We start from the raw sequence: 12,399 nt of genomic DNA, 5'->3' as shown, positions 1-12,399 counted from the left end.
AGCATTCTTCTGTAGCACCACATTTCGAAAACTTCTTCTCTCTTCTTGTCCAAACTATTTATCGTCCACGTTTCACTTCCGTACATGGCTACACTCCATACAAATACTTTCAGAAACGACTTCCTGACACTTAAATCTATACTCGATGTTAATAAATTTCTCTTCTTCAGAAACGCTTTCCTTGCCATTGTCAGTCCACATTATGTATCATCTCTACTTCGACCATCATCAGATATTTTGCTCCCCAAATAGCAGAACTCATTTACTACTTTAAGCGTCTCATTTCCTAATCTAATTCCCGCAGCATAACCCGACTTAATTCGACTACATTCCATTATCCTCGTTTTGCTTTTGTTGATGTTCATCTTACATCCTCCGTTCAAGACATTGTCCGTTCCATTCTGCTGCTCTTCCAGGTCCTTTACTGTCTCTGACAGAACTACAATGTCATCGGCGAACCTAAAAGTCTTTATTTCTTCTCCATGGATTTTAATGCCTACTCCGAATTTTTCTTTTGTTTCCTTGACATCGGGGATAGGCTAAAACCCTGTCTCACTCTCTTCCAAACCACTGCTTCCCTTTCATGCCCATGGATTGTTATAATTGCCATCTAGTTTCTGTACAAATTGTAAATAGCCTTTCGCTCCCTGTATTTGACCCCTGCCACCTTCAGAATCTGAAAGAGAGTATTCCAGTCAACTTTGGTAAAAGCTTTCTCCAAGTCTACAAGTGCTAGAAACGTAGGTTTGCCTTTCCTTAATCTATTTTGTAAGATATGCCGTAGGGTCAGTATTGCCTCACGTGTTCCAACATTTCTACGGAATCAAAACTGATCTTCCCCGAGGTCGGCTTCTACCAGTTTTTCCATTCATCTGTAAAGAATTCGTGTTAGTATTTTGCAGCCATGGCTTATTAAACTGATACTTCGGTAATTTTCACATCTGTCAACACCTGCTTTCTTTGGGATTGGAATTATTACATTCTTCCTGAAGTCTGAGGGTATTTCGCCTGTCTCATGCATATTGCTCTCTAAATGGTAGAGTTTCGTTAGGCCTGGCTCTCCCAAGTCTGTCAGTAGTTCTAATGGAATGTTGTATATTCCCGGGGCCTTGTTTCGACTGAGGTCTTGCAGTGGTCTGTCAAACTCTTCACGCAGTACCATATCTCCTAGTTCATCTTCAGCTACATTCTCTTCCAGTTCCATAATATTGTCCTCAAGTACATCGCCCTTGTATAGAACCTCTATACACTCCTTACAGCTTTCTGCTTTCCCTTCTTTGCTTAGAACTGGGTTTACACCTGAGCTCTTGATATTCATGCAAGTGGTTTTCTTTTATCCAAAGGTCTCTTTAATTTTCCTGTAGGAAGTATCTATCTTACCCCTAGTGATATGCACCTCTACATCCTTACATTTGTCCTCTAGCCACCTCTGCTTAGCCATTTTGCACTTGCTGTCGATCTCATTTTTAAGACGTTTCTATTCCTTTGTGCCTGCTTCATTTACTGCATTTTTGTATTTTCTCTTTTCATCAATGAAATTCAATATCTCTTCTGTTAGCCAAGAATTTATACTAGCTATCGTCTTTTTACCTACTTGATCCTCTGCTGCCTTCACTATTTGATCTCTCAAAGCTACCCATTCTTCTTCTACCGTATTTCTTTCCCCCATTCTTGTCAATTGTTCCTTAATGCTCTACCTGAAACTCTCTACAACCTCTGGTTCTTTAAAATTATCCAGGTCCCATATCCTTATATTCCACCCTTTTTGCAGTTACTTTAGTTTTAATCTACAGTTCATAGCTAATACGTAGATTGTGGTCAGAGTCCACTTCTACCCCTGGAAATGTCGTACAATTGAAAACCCGTTTCCTAAATCTCTGTCTTACCATTAAATAATCTATCTGAGAGTATCTCCAGGCTTCTTCCATGTATACAGCCATCTTTCATGATTCTTTAACCAAGTGTTAGCTATGATTCGTAGAACGCCAGTTTTCTTTCTCTTGATAACGATGTCCTCCTGAGTGGTCCCCGCCAGGAGATCCAAATTGGGGACTATTTTACCTCCGGAATATTTTACCCAAGAGGACGCCATCATCATTCAACCATACGGTAAAGCTGCATGCCCTCGGGAAAAATTATTGCTGTAGTTTCCGCTTGCTTTCAGCCATTCGCAGTACCAGCACAGCAAGGCCGTTTTGGTCAGTGTTACAAGGCCAGATCAGTCAATCATTCAGACTGTTGCCCCTGCAGCTACTGAAAAGTCTGCTGCCCCTCTTCAGGAACAACACCTTTGTGTGGCCTCTCAACAGATACCCCTCCGTTGTGGTTGCACCTACGGTACGTCTATCTGTATCGCCGAGGCACGCAAACCTCCCCACCAACGGCAAGGTCCATGGGTCATGGAGGGGGTGGGGGGCGGGGCAAATCAACATATCCATTAAAAACTTCGTCATTGTCCACAGTAGTACAGACAATAGCTCCAAAAATGAAGATCCTAAAAAGTATCACACACCAATTACGAAAACGAGAAAAGTGATAAACTGTGGATAAATTCTTGTATCCAATTCAATGCACACCTTCTGCACCTCCACATGTATTCGTCGGTTTTTCCTGATGCAGGAACCTTTTGTCCATACCATGTAATTGCCTCAAATGTGCCACTTTTAAAAGCCACAGAATACATCTAATGATGGTCAGCCATTCTATCCAAAAACATTTTCGCATTGAATATAACTGACTCATCCGTGATTGAGAAAAATTCAGTATCATAGCAGAATATTCTGAAAACATAAATACTTACAGCCAAGAAATACACCGAAAACAAATTACGATATGAAAGGAAATTAAATTCATAATTCACATATACACCCTGATGCAATGGAAACAAGCAGGGCAGTCTGTCCTTGTGGAGACGTACCCAGTATTTAGCCTTATATATAAACCTCTGCCTAATACATCTGAAAATAACCTTGGATGCTTGAAGTAAAAGACTGAATTGAAAACTCTGGATTTATTACAGTTATTTTCCACATGGAGGATGTTTAATTGCATAGTAAATAATGTTCTTAAATGCTCTTGCCTCTTACGAAACGCAGCCGGCCGTAATGGCCGTGCGGTTCTAGGCGCTACAGTCTGGAGCCGAGCGACTGCTACGGTCGCAGGTTAGAATCCTGCCTCGGGCATGGATGTGTGTGATGTCCTTAGGTTAGTTAGGCTTAATTAGTTCTAAGTGCTAGGCGACTGATGACCTCAGAAGTTAAGTCGTATGGCGCTCAGAGCCATTTGAACCATTTTTGAACCTTACGAAACGCAGACTTGATAATAACTTAGCAGTCGAAGTGATCATCTTAGAAGAGTGCCTCTCTAGGAACAAGGGAAACCATTTTATAAGTTCGTGCGCGATATAACATGCTGCAACAGAGATAATCATTGCTGAGAGTAAGATGTTGTTACCCATTCACAGATATTCGCGGTGCTGATAGACCTAAAACTTGGTTAACCGATTTGCACGGGGCCAGCACAGGCCGATAAGAACAACTTATGCTAATTACAATCCCTGAAACACGAAACCGAAAACACTGTTCAACCTAAAACAGAGCGATGTAAAGAATTTTGCTTACGATACAGGTAGCAAAGACATCAGCAGTTCGAGAAGAGTTTGATATAAGGAAATGGGACTACTAACCACGTCCGATCACGAACTAACTAACGGCAAACCATCAAGCAGTTGCGTTGCGCCTCGCCGTCATTGCCTCACGGTGCAGCTGCACAGATTATCCCCACTGGCCAAGAGCATCTCCAGCGCCTCCTGCCTGTCACTCACTCCTATCTGTTACTTTAACTGTGTTGGGGAGTTTGCAGCCTTTTCGCTTTTCCTCCACGTCTTTCTTTTCTATGCTTTTTGGATGTCTGGGTAATGTGAAGAATGTTCTGTGTGTGTCGGGTACTTGTCTGAGGTTGGCGAAATGATTGATTTTTATGGGGTAGGGAACAGGATTAGTCATTGATATTGAGATTTTCCCTTCGACTTAGTCTTCGAAGATCGTCATAGGGCGTTTGTGCTTGTCGCGGGACATGTCATGCCGATCCAGGAAGTGGATGAGACATTTCCTGATCTGGAAGAGCTCTCAAATGGTTCAAATGGCTCTAAGCACTATGGGACTTAACATCCGAGGTCATCAGTACCCTAGAACTTAGAACTACTCAAACCTAACTAACCTAAGGACATCACACACATCCATGCAGGTTTCGAACCTGCGACCACGACAGCTGCGTGGTTCCGGACTGAAGTACCTAGAACCGCTCGGCCACAGCGGCCGCCGAATTGCTCTCATAGAAGGCCCTTGACATTTCTTGAAAGCGCTCTCCCAGAAAAGGGATTTCAGCTTGGCGTGTAGATCGTAAGTGGGGAATCCCAGAGGTAGATCCAGTGCCCTCCTGAGGGCGCTGTTCTGCAGCCTCCGTAGTTTGTCCAGGTGCTGCTTCGCCGTGTATCCCCAGACTGGGTATGTATATTCCATTACGGCCGGTATAAGGGCCTGATATACATTTACTCCTACAGAGCAGGAAAGGAAGCTGGTTGTGGTGAGGACTGGGTATAGGATAGACATTCTGGCACAGACCTTCCTGTAGACCTAGTCTATGTGGAGCTTCCACGTAAGACGAGAGTCCAAGGTTACGTCAACATTCTTGGCGGTTCTGCGCCAGGGGAGATGGGTTCCCTTTATGTGAAGGTTGTGGCGGAATAGGGGGGGGGGGGTTCCAGCCTGTAGCTCGCTCCGTCTTCAACTGCCACGTTCGCTCCACTGCACCGGTAAGAGGCGAACTTCTGGCCAATCATATCTCTAGCTTCCGAGCACAACACGAGCCCAATCGGCTCGCGTCAGAAGCGAGCACTAAGAATTCCTTGTTCGCCAGTTTTAGAGGATAGGTTATCTCGAAGGATTTCAGAACTTCTACAGCGGACCTCCAGCAACCAATGGGAGAACACGCCCACGAATTGGACTCCACCTACGTGCCCCCGTCCCATGTCATGTACACGAAGACAAAGAGGGCTGGACTCGTCTGCCACCCTCTCTCTCCCTTTTCTTCGATTCTACCCTCCCCCCTCTCCCCCCATCCTGTTATTGTCGTGTGCCTTCCAGCGGTTCAGAGCTCCGTTCGTAGGATTGCTTGGAAACGACAGAAAATTTCGTCGTATCCCACAGCGAAAGTAACAGAACGGATTTCATGCAGGAGAGGGAGTGTCCATGAAATAGAGGCTTCTCATCATAAAGGGAGAGTCAGAATTAAAATGAAACACACACCCCACAGATAAATTCTCGTAAACATTAGTTCGAAGAGGAAATGATAGGGATGCCAATGATTGTTGTGCGTGCTGGATATGAGCGATCTGCGGTGTTCTTCAGCTCACGCAGCAGAAAAATCAATCCATAGTTAACGTACACTATCAATCGTTTATTCCATTTTATCAGTGTATTATCCTGGGACTGCATTACATTTATAAGAAAACTCATATTACTTACTTCATTCGCACTGTTTTGCCTTTTACTCAGTTCCTTTACAAACACCTGCGGAGCTAACGTTGTTCTTAACGTTATACTATTCTTACGTTATACCCTCCACAGATTTTGTTTATAATGGAACATTATATGAAACTATTAAATGTATAAATGTGAAAAAAAGAGGTAAGGCGCGTGCCTGGAAACCGACAGGAGGTGGGGTCGAGTCTCGCTCGGATCGTCGAATGTTGAGGCTTCGTTTTAACCTAGCCTTCAGCTCTCAACGATGTGAGGTGTTCACGTTGAACTGCAGAGCTCATTTGCCCGGCTGGGAGCCGGCCGAAGTGGCCGTGCGGTTCTAGGCGCTGCAGTCTGGAACCGCGAGACCGCTACGGTCGCAGGTTCGAATCCTGGCTCGGGCATGGATGTTTGTGATGTCCTTAGGTTAGTTAGGTTTAACTAGTTCTAAGTTCTAGGGGACTAATGACCTCAGAAGTTGAATCCCATAGTTCTCAGAACCATTTGAACCATTTTCTTGCCCGGCTGGATAGCTAGGGTAGGTTAGGAACACTGATGTCACTGAAGCGACGTTTGAAACGTGCAGAGAGCGTGGGAAAGGGGCAGTGGAGAGGGGGATGTTTACAACTGAGAACGCTCAGTCCTAAACGAGAATTTCATTGTAGTGTTTCTTGTTCGTTATTTTTTGTTTCTTTATTTATTTTTCTGAAACGTATGAACAGTTGGCTGGATGCAGCCTTGAATACAGGAGCCGCCTTCAGAAAGCTTACAGTTTCTCTCTTAATAGGTGCAAGGTACCGTTACATTTCTCTGAATAAAACAGGCGTTAAAGTGCACGCTTCCCCGGCGGAAAGTGATGAAACCAAGCCACTCATCACCATTTTTAGCACAATCACAGCTGTCCCAGAACTCGCAAAACAAATCACTATTTACACTAGTTGAGGGTATTTTTGTTCTGTCGTTGCAACTACAAAAATGCGTGATTTTTCCCACCAGACGCGTTTCGCTTTATTGACGTATGCTATGAAGAACATCTTCTTTCATTTTCAAACAAAAGCGATTTTTATTTGCTTTATCATCATACCTGCCACATTTTCCACATGTACAAGGCATTAATTTTTTGTTCTCTGAAAGTGAGACATAAATCTTTATTATAAAAGGGATCATTTAATTACCTCATTCGAGTCCTTGCTGTTGCAGAAACAGGAATAACAATGTAGAAGAAACAACGCCGACGGAGGAGCTTATGGCGAGCGTAAGGTAGGGCTAAAGGGGAGGAAGAAGGCCAGGAAACAAAATACTAAATAAATAAACAAAAATAAAAGGAACTAAGAAGGTGGCGCCCAATAGAAATACTGGCACCATGGTACTGCACCAAACGAAATTATTACTACTACTACTATTATTATTATTAACTATAAACGAAATCCGGTTTGAATGGAATACTCAGTCCTACTCGCACTTAAATGGTTTTTGAGGTAAAATTTTGGCTGATGGATTACATACTTCAATACTCTTCACATAATACGCTGCATGAGAAAAGATCACTGAGCCCTTATCTACGTAATTATATCAGACGATTTATAAGCTTGACGATGAGAGTGTGTTCCATATCTGCCTCTGCGTTTACACTGCGCCATATTTATGAGTAGATCGTAAATGCATACTTCAGCACATAATCACAAGTGGAAAGGAACGCTTCCAATAGGAATTTCCGCATTCTACCGTGTTCTCAGTTCTTGCACCTGGCTAATATGTGACTTTACGACAGCGGCTAAAAAAACAGGTCAAAAACACGCATGGGAACGAACAAGGAAATGACTGAACAGGTTGTAGTGAACTTTCAGAGCATCAGTATTCTCTTTCCGTGTGGAGCATCCTTCTTTACAACATAGTCAGGAGCCAGTCTGTAAGTTGATGGTCTGTTGGAATGATTGTAGCTGTGTATGCTTAAGGCCCGTGATCGATTCATGCATCAGGCAACCATTTTTAACAACCACCAACAGACCCTCTTCCCCTCTGGTAATGCAAGCTGAATAACGTAGGGAATGCACAGTTGTTCCAAATCCGCTTTAAATATGACATCACTTCGCTGTCTACCTTAGGAGAGTCGCTGTAGATTGGCCCATGACGGTGGCGGTAGTTACGCCAGGTAGAAACTCTTGTCATGACTTTGCTTTCTTATACGAATTTTTTTTAAATTAATAAGCGATTGGTCGTGTAAGGTCAACGGACACCTCTTTCTTCTTGTATCTGATATGGAGATGTTGGAATTGTTGATGCTGGTCTGGGATTCCAACTCAGACCTCAACTCTCGGTGGGTTTGGCCTCTTCGAGACGATGCAGTTCTCTCGTTCCATTGTTTCCGCAAGAGTCCGAACTCCTCAACGTCTCCATAAGAGCGGGTATCTCCTTCGAATCCTGTTGTGGCACAAAAGTTTTCATCGTGCCATTCAAGTTGCAGCATGCGTACACCAAGCTGCAGGTGACAAATAGTAACGATTTTTAACGCCTCTCTGTGAGTTTTCGGCAACAGCGACTGGCACAAGTTTCGACTTCCAGTCAGCCACACAACTTTTCGTCACATCATTTCAGATTCAAAATGCCTGTCTTAGTTACTGGTGAAAGGAATTCGATAGTCAACGACGATGATATGTGCAGTGTTCGATCCCAGCCAGCACAGAATTTTACTTCATGTTACTTCCAGTTCAGACATGTCTACATCTCGATATTGGTGAAATAAACCATTTTTAACGTCTATTCGTGACTAGAAGTCAATGACGATAGGTGCTCCGTTCTAATCTTGGTTGGTCAAAAATTTTTCTTCTTGACATTGTTAAAAAAATTCCGATTTCTAACATTTGATTGCGCTTTGTTAACAATCCGATAAGGTTCTGGGTTGAATCACAGCCTATCAGAAAAGGTTATGCCTTGTTATTTCAAGTTTAAACTTGCGCACACTTTGTTACCTGTGATTGCAAACATATGTAGGATCTATCGTGGTTAGTTGACTGGAAAAGTAATTACTAAATTGGAGAGCCGGGTCTCAGCCCAGTACAGATATGCTCCTAAAATAATTTCAAGTTGAAACATGCTTTTTGAAATGTCATTTATTGCAATAGTTTTTGATTTCACCAGCGTAATGGTTATCATCTCTGACAACGCGTTTACTGATATTTAAATTATTGTGATTTAATTTGCATCTGGATTGATAGGCATACAGAACCGTTATCTCGTCTGGCCTCTTGTAGTAGCCATTTTGTATAGTCAAACGACCGTACCGAAAAGAGAGCAGAGGACCTGCAAGACTGTTAAGTAGTGTGAGTTGCATACAATTCAGGCGAAACGCAATTCAGGTCGTTCAGATACTGTTGAGTACTGTAGCACATGAATGATGACCTACCTACTACTGACCTTAAGCAAAATTCGAATAACTGTCTCCTTACTGTATTACTGATTGATTAGAAAACGTCAGAATTTAATTAATGTCTGCTCAGAACTAATACGTGGCCAAGTCTCACATCTCCGCTTGCTAATAAAAGGTAGACCTAAGTTCTCACACACATACTCATCCATCGATACGTAGACAGGCACCAAAGCGACACAACGAACAGTTACAAATCGCTTACTCCAAGGACAGCTCCCATCCAGACGTCCTGTAGCGTGTTTTCCACTGACTCCAAATCACCGCCATTTGTAACTTTAGTGATGTCAAGGAAGAGCTCACTGGAGGGCAGCATGGAAGTCTGTTGTGTTTACTGATGAAACACGGTTCTGTCTCTGTGCCAGTGATGGCCATGTGTTGGTTAAATGGAGGCCAGTTGAAGGACTGCAACCAATCAGTCTGCATGCTAGACTCACGGGAACCAAACCTGGAGTTGTGGTCTGGCATGCGGTTTCGTATGACAGGAGGAGTACTCTCGCGGTTATCCTACGCATCCTGATAGTAAATTTGCACTTCAGTTTAGTGATTCGACATCCCATTAATGCGCAGCATTCCATTGGGCGTTTTCCAACACGATAACACTCGCCCACATAGCGCTGTTGTAACCCAACTTACTCTACAGATTGTCGACACGTTCACTTGGGCTTCTGGATCAGCATATCTGTCTCTAATCGAGCGCTTATGGGACATAATCGGCCGACAACTCCTGCGTCATTAACAATCTGCATTAACCGTCCCTGTACTGGCGGACCAAATGCAACAGGCATGGAACTCCATGCCATAAACTGATATCCAGCACCCGTACGACACAATGTATTCATATTTTCATGCTTGTATTCAACACTCTGGCGGCTACAACTGTTATTAATGTAGTAGCACTTCAAATTTGCAGTGGCTTATCTCGCGCTTATGTTAAACTCTGATCTTGCAATGTTAATCACTTAAATATGTTATCAAGACAAATGTGTTTCCGAAATTTTATTGCTCTACGTTAAATATATTTTGGTGTTGTGATTTTTTTTCCGTCACTGTATATGACAGGTTAAGTTAATTAATTTTTGTGACAAATTACAGCAACTTTTTAGAGAAAACAACAAATTGAGCGAAAAACAGTGAAGTTTGATGACTGTATGAGGTAATATCATATTAAACAAATATAATATTGGAAGTGAGACACATCTTGAGACTTAAATCCTTAATAAAACAACCGTAATTATGCAAAGTAAAACAGCAATGCAAACGAAACCCCAGAAACTGGAGCAAAGTAAAAATACAGATAATACAATTAGGAGCAGTAATCTACAAAGCAGTGTGGATATTTTATCTGCAGTATCTGCTGTTAGAAGTTGTGAACAAGGAAATAGAATCTGATCGTTCAGTGGCAAGTTTGGGCAAATAGCCACATGTTTATTAAATTCCGTTATTTCAAGAATAATGCACCTTCTCAAAATCTTACATACATCGATAAGGTGCACGTGAGTCTCCTCTGGGCATGCTGTTGTGATGTCATCCTGAAAGTTTCAGTAACACACAGTAGCCGTGATGTAAACAAACTTCCCTTCTGATGTTGGAATGGCTTTTTTCTGTAGTGGGAATAAACTACGTATTATAAGGATGAAATTTAAGTTAACATAGCCAACAAGAATGTAAAATCTAACGTATAAGTTAAGTAGCATTTAGCGTTTGGTGTTCGTAGTATAATATATCCCATTATCCGCTACAGAATGGTGAATAACGGAAGTGTATTTATCCTTTGTAATCCGTGGGCACCCAATATAACACAACTCCCGACAATTGATATCAACCTGGTCTCCGCCTACAAGAGGGGGCCGTTTGATAGGATTTCCGCATCTCGTTCACAGATTTCTCACTCCGTCTCGGATCATGTTTACTGCCTCTGAAGACCGCTGCAAATGGTGAAATTTGTTAAATTCATACTTTGGCTTCCTAGGGATTGTCAAACAAGCGAGCTGAGGTAAAAACCAAGTTTGTCAAACTTTATCTCAGTTTTGAAGTACTTCAGGTCTCACATTGTGTGTATCCCGTCGCGAGGTATGAGTATTTGTACAGTAGTTCCAAAGACAACGAATGAACCAAGAGCGTTTCTTGCATTGAGTTATCACTTTGTATAAAAAAGAAACAGAAAAAAGTCGCTGGCTGCGTAAATAGTTGAAACTGAGAGCAAAATGTACCAATGAGATTCTGATAAATAAATATTATACCCAGAAACTGATGGTTATATCGAAAGTTTCTCCGAATGGACAATGAAACTTTTAAAAACCGTCAGAATTACTTCGCTATCACATTGAAAGGTAAAACGTGTTAGGCGAAAATCTTTTCCAGTTTCTCTGTAGCTATGTGATAACCAGAAAATGTTTTATGTCTCAATGCACATAATGGAAATATCTCCTGCTCTTTCTGTTTCTTCTTCCATAACAGTTCCTGTTTCCCTACGGGGTTGCGGAGATATCAGTGGGAGCTGGTGGCCGGATGATCGTGACGTCACCACTCCGCATGGGAGGGATCTTTGTATCCTATCTGTCTGCGTCTCGAGTAGATCACATGTTCAAGTTCCAGAACGTTTTCCAAATGATTGTGTAGTGGATACTAGCCCGGCGTTTACCTAAGAGAATGTGGGAAAACGCCTAAAAGCCTTCATCGTTAATCCGCCAAGCGTATACGATTCGCGGCATGAATCCCAGAAGCATCACGTTAATGCGCTTTGCTCTCAGAGCGAATTTTTGTAATACTAACATGTGATGGAGTAAAAGAAGTTTGGCGCCCCGTACTTTGAATAATGATCCTCTTTATTTTTTGCGTCCTCGTGTTTAAGATATGGATGGAAAACATGCAACATCTCTACCATATTGATAATGGTCTGAGATCTTTTTTTTTTATTTCTTTCCCTATGACGCTTTTATTTTACGAGGATTGTTCATTAAGTAAAGCAATACTTTTGTCTGAAAGTAAGATGGTTTCATTCAGCAATGCAATGCACCACATTATTCCCCATTGTTTTAGGTATTTTTAGACATAATATCCGTTCAATGTGACGCCTAGACCGACAATTAAGAGACAATGAACTATAAGGTACTAAATAAGAACCTTCACTTACAACAATAATTTCGGCCAAATGTACAGTACGAAATGACAAAACTTCACGAGATGTAAAACTTTCCAATCCATGCATCCCTGCATGGTACCACTCCACTAGTGGACTTCGGAGCCAATGACTGGCTGCATAAATAACATTTCCATTGCATCCTTCATTGAGCCAAACAAAGGGACCTCGGAAGTTACGAGATTCAGTTCGTAGGGTGGATGAGGAATAACAGTCCGATGAAGTTTGGTGAGCTTCTCGGGGATGCGCATACTTGTGCGTGGCCTTGCGCTGTCACGGCGAAGGAGAAGTTCATTTGTATTTTTGTGGCAGCG

At 42.3% G+C, this 12,399-nt stretch overlaps 1 protein-coding gene across 1 annotated transcript in view; it reads left to right on the top strand.

Annotated features, from left to right (window-relative positions):
• The window catches only part of LOC126198949 (venom carboxylesterase-6-like), a 94,821-nt gene that overhangs the window by 30,617 nt on the left and 51,805 nt on the right, over positions 1-12,399 (top strand). The gene's annotated exons all lie outside the window — the stretch shown is intronic.

Source organism: Schistocerca nitens, chromosome 8 (genome assembly GCF_023898315.1).
Source record: "Schistocerca nitens isolate TAMUIC-IGC-003100 chromosome 8, iqSchNite1.1, whole genome shotgun sequence".
NCBI lineage: Eukaryota > Metazoa > Arthropoda > Insecta > Orthoptera > Acrididae > Schistocerca > Schistocerca nitens.
The sequence above is the reverse complement of the archived record's forward strand: the minus strand, read 5'-3'. Positions and strand labels throughout refer to the sequence as shown.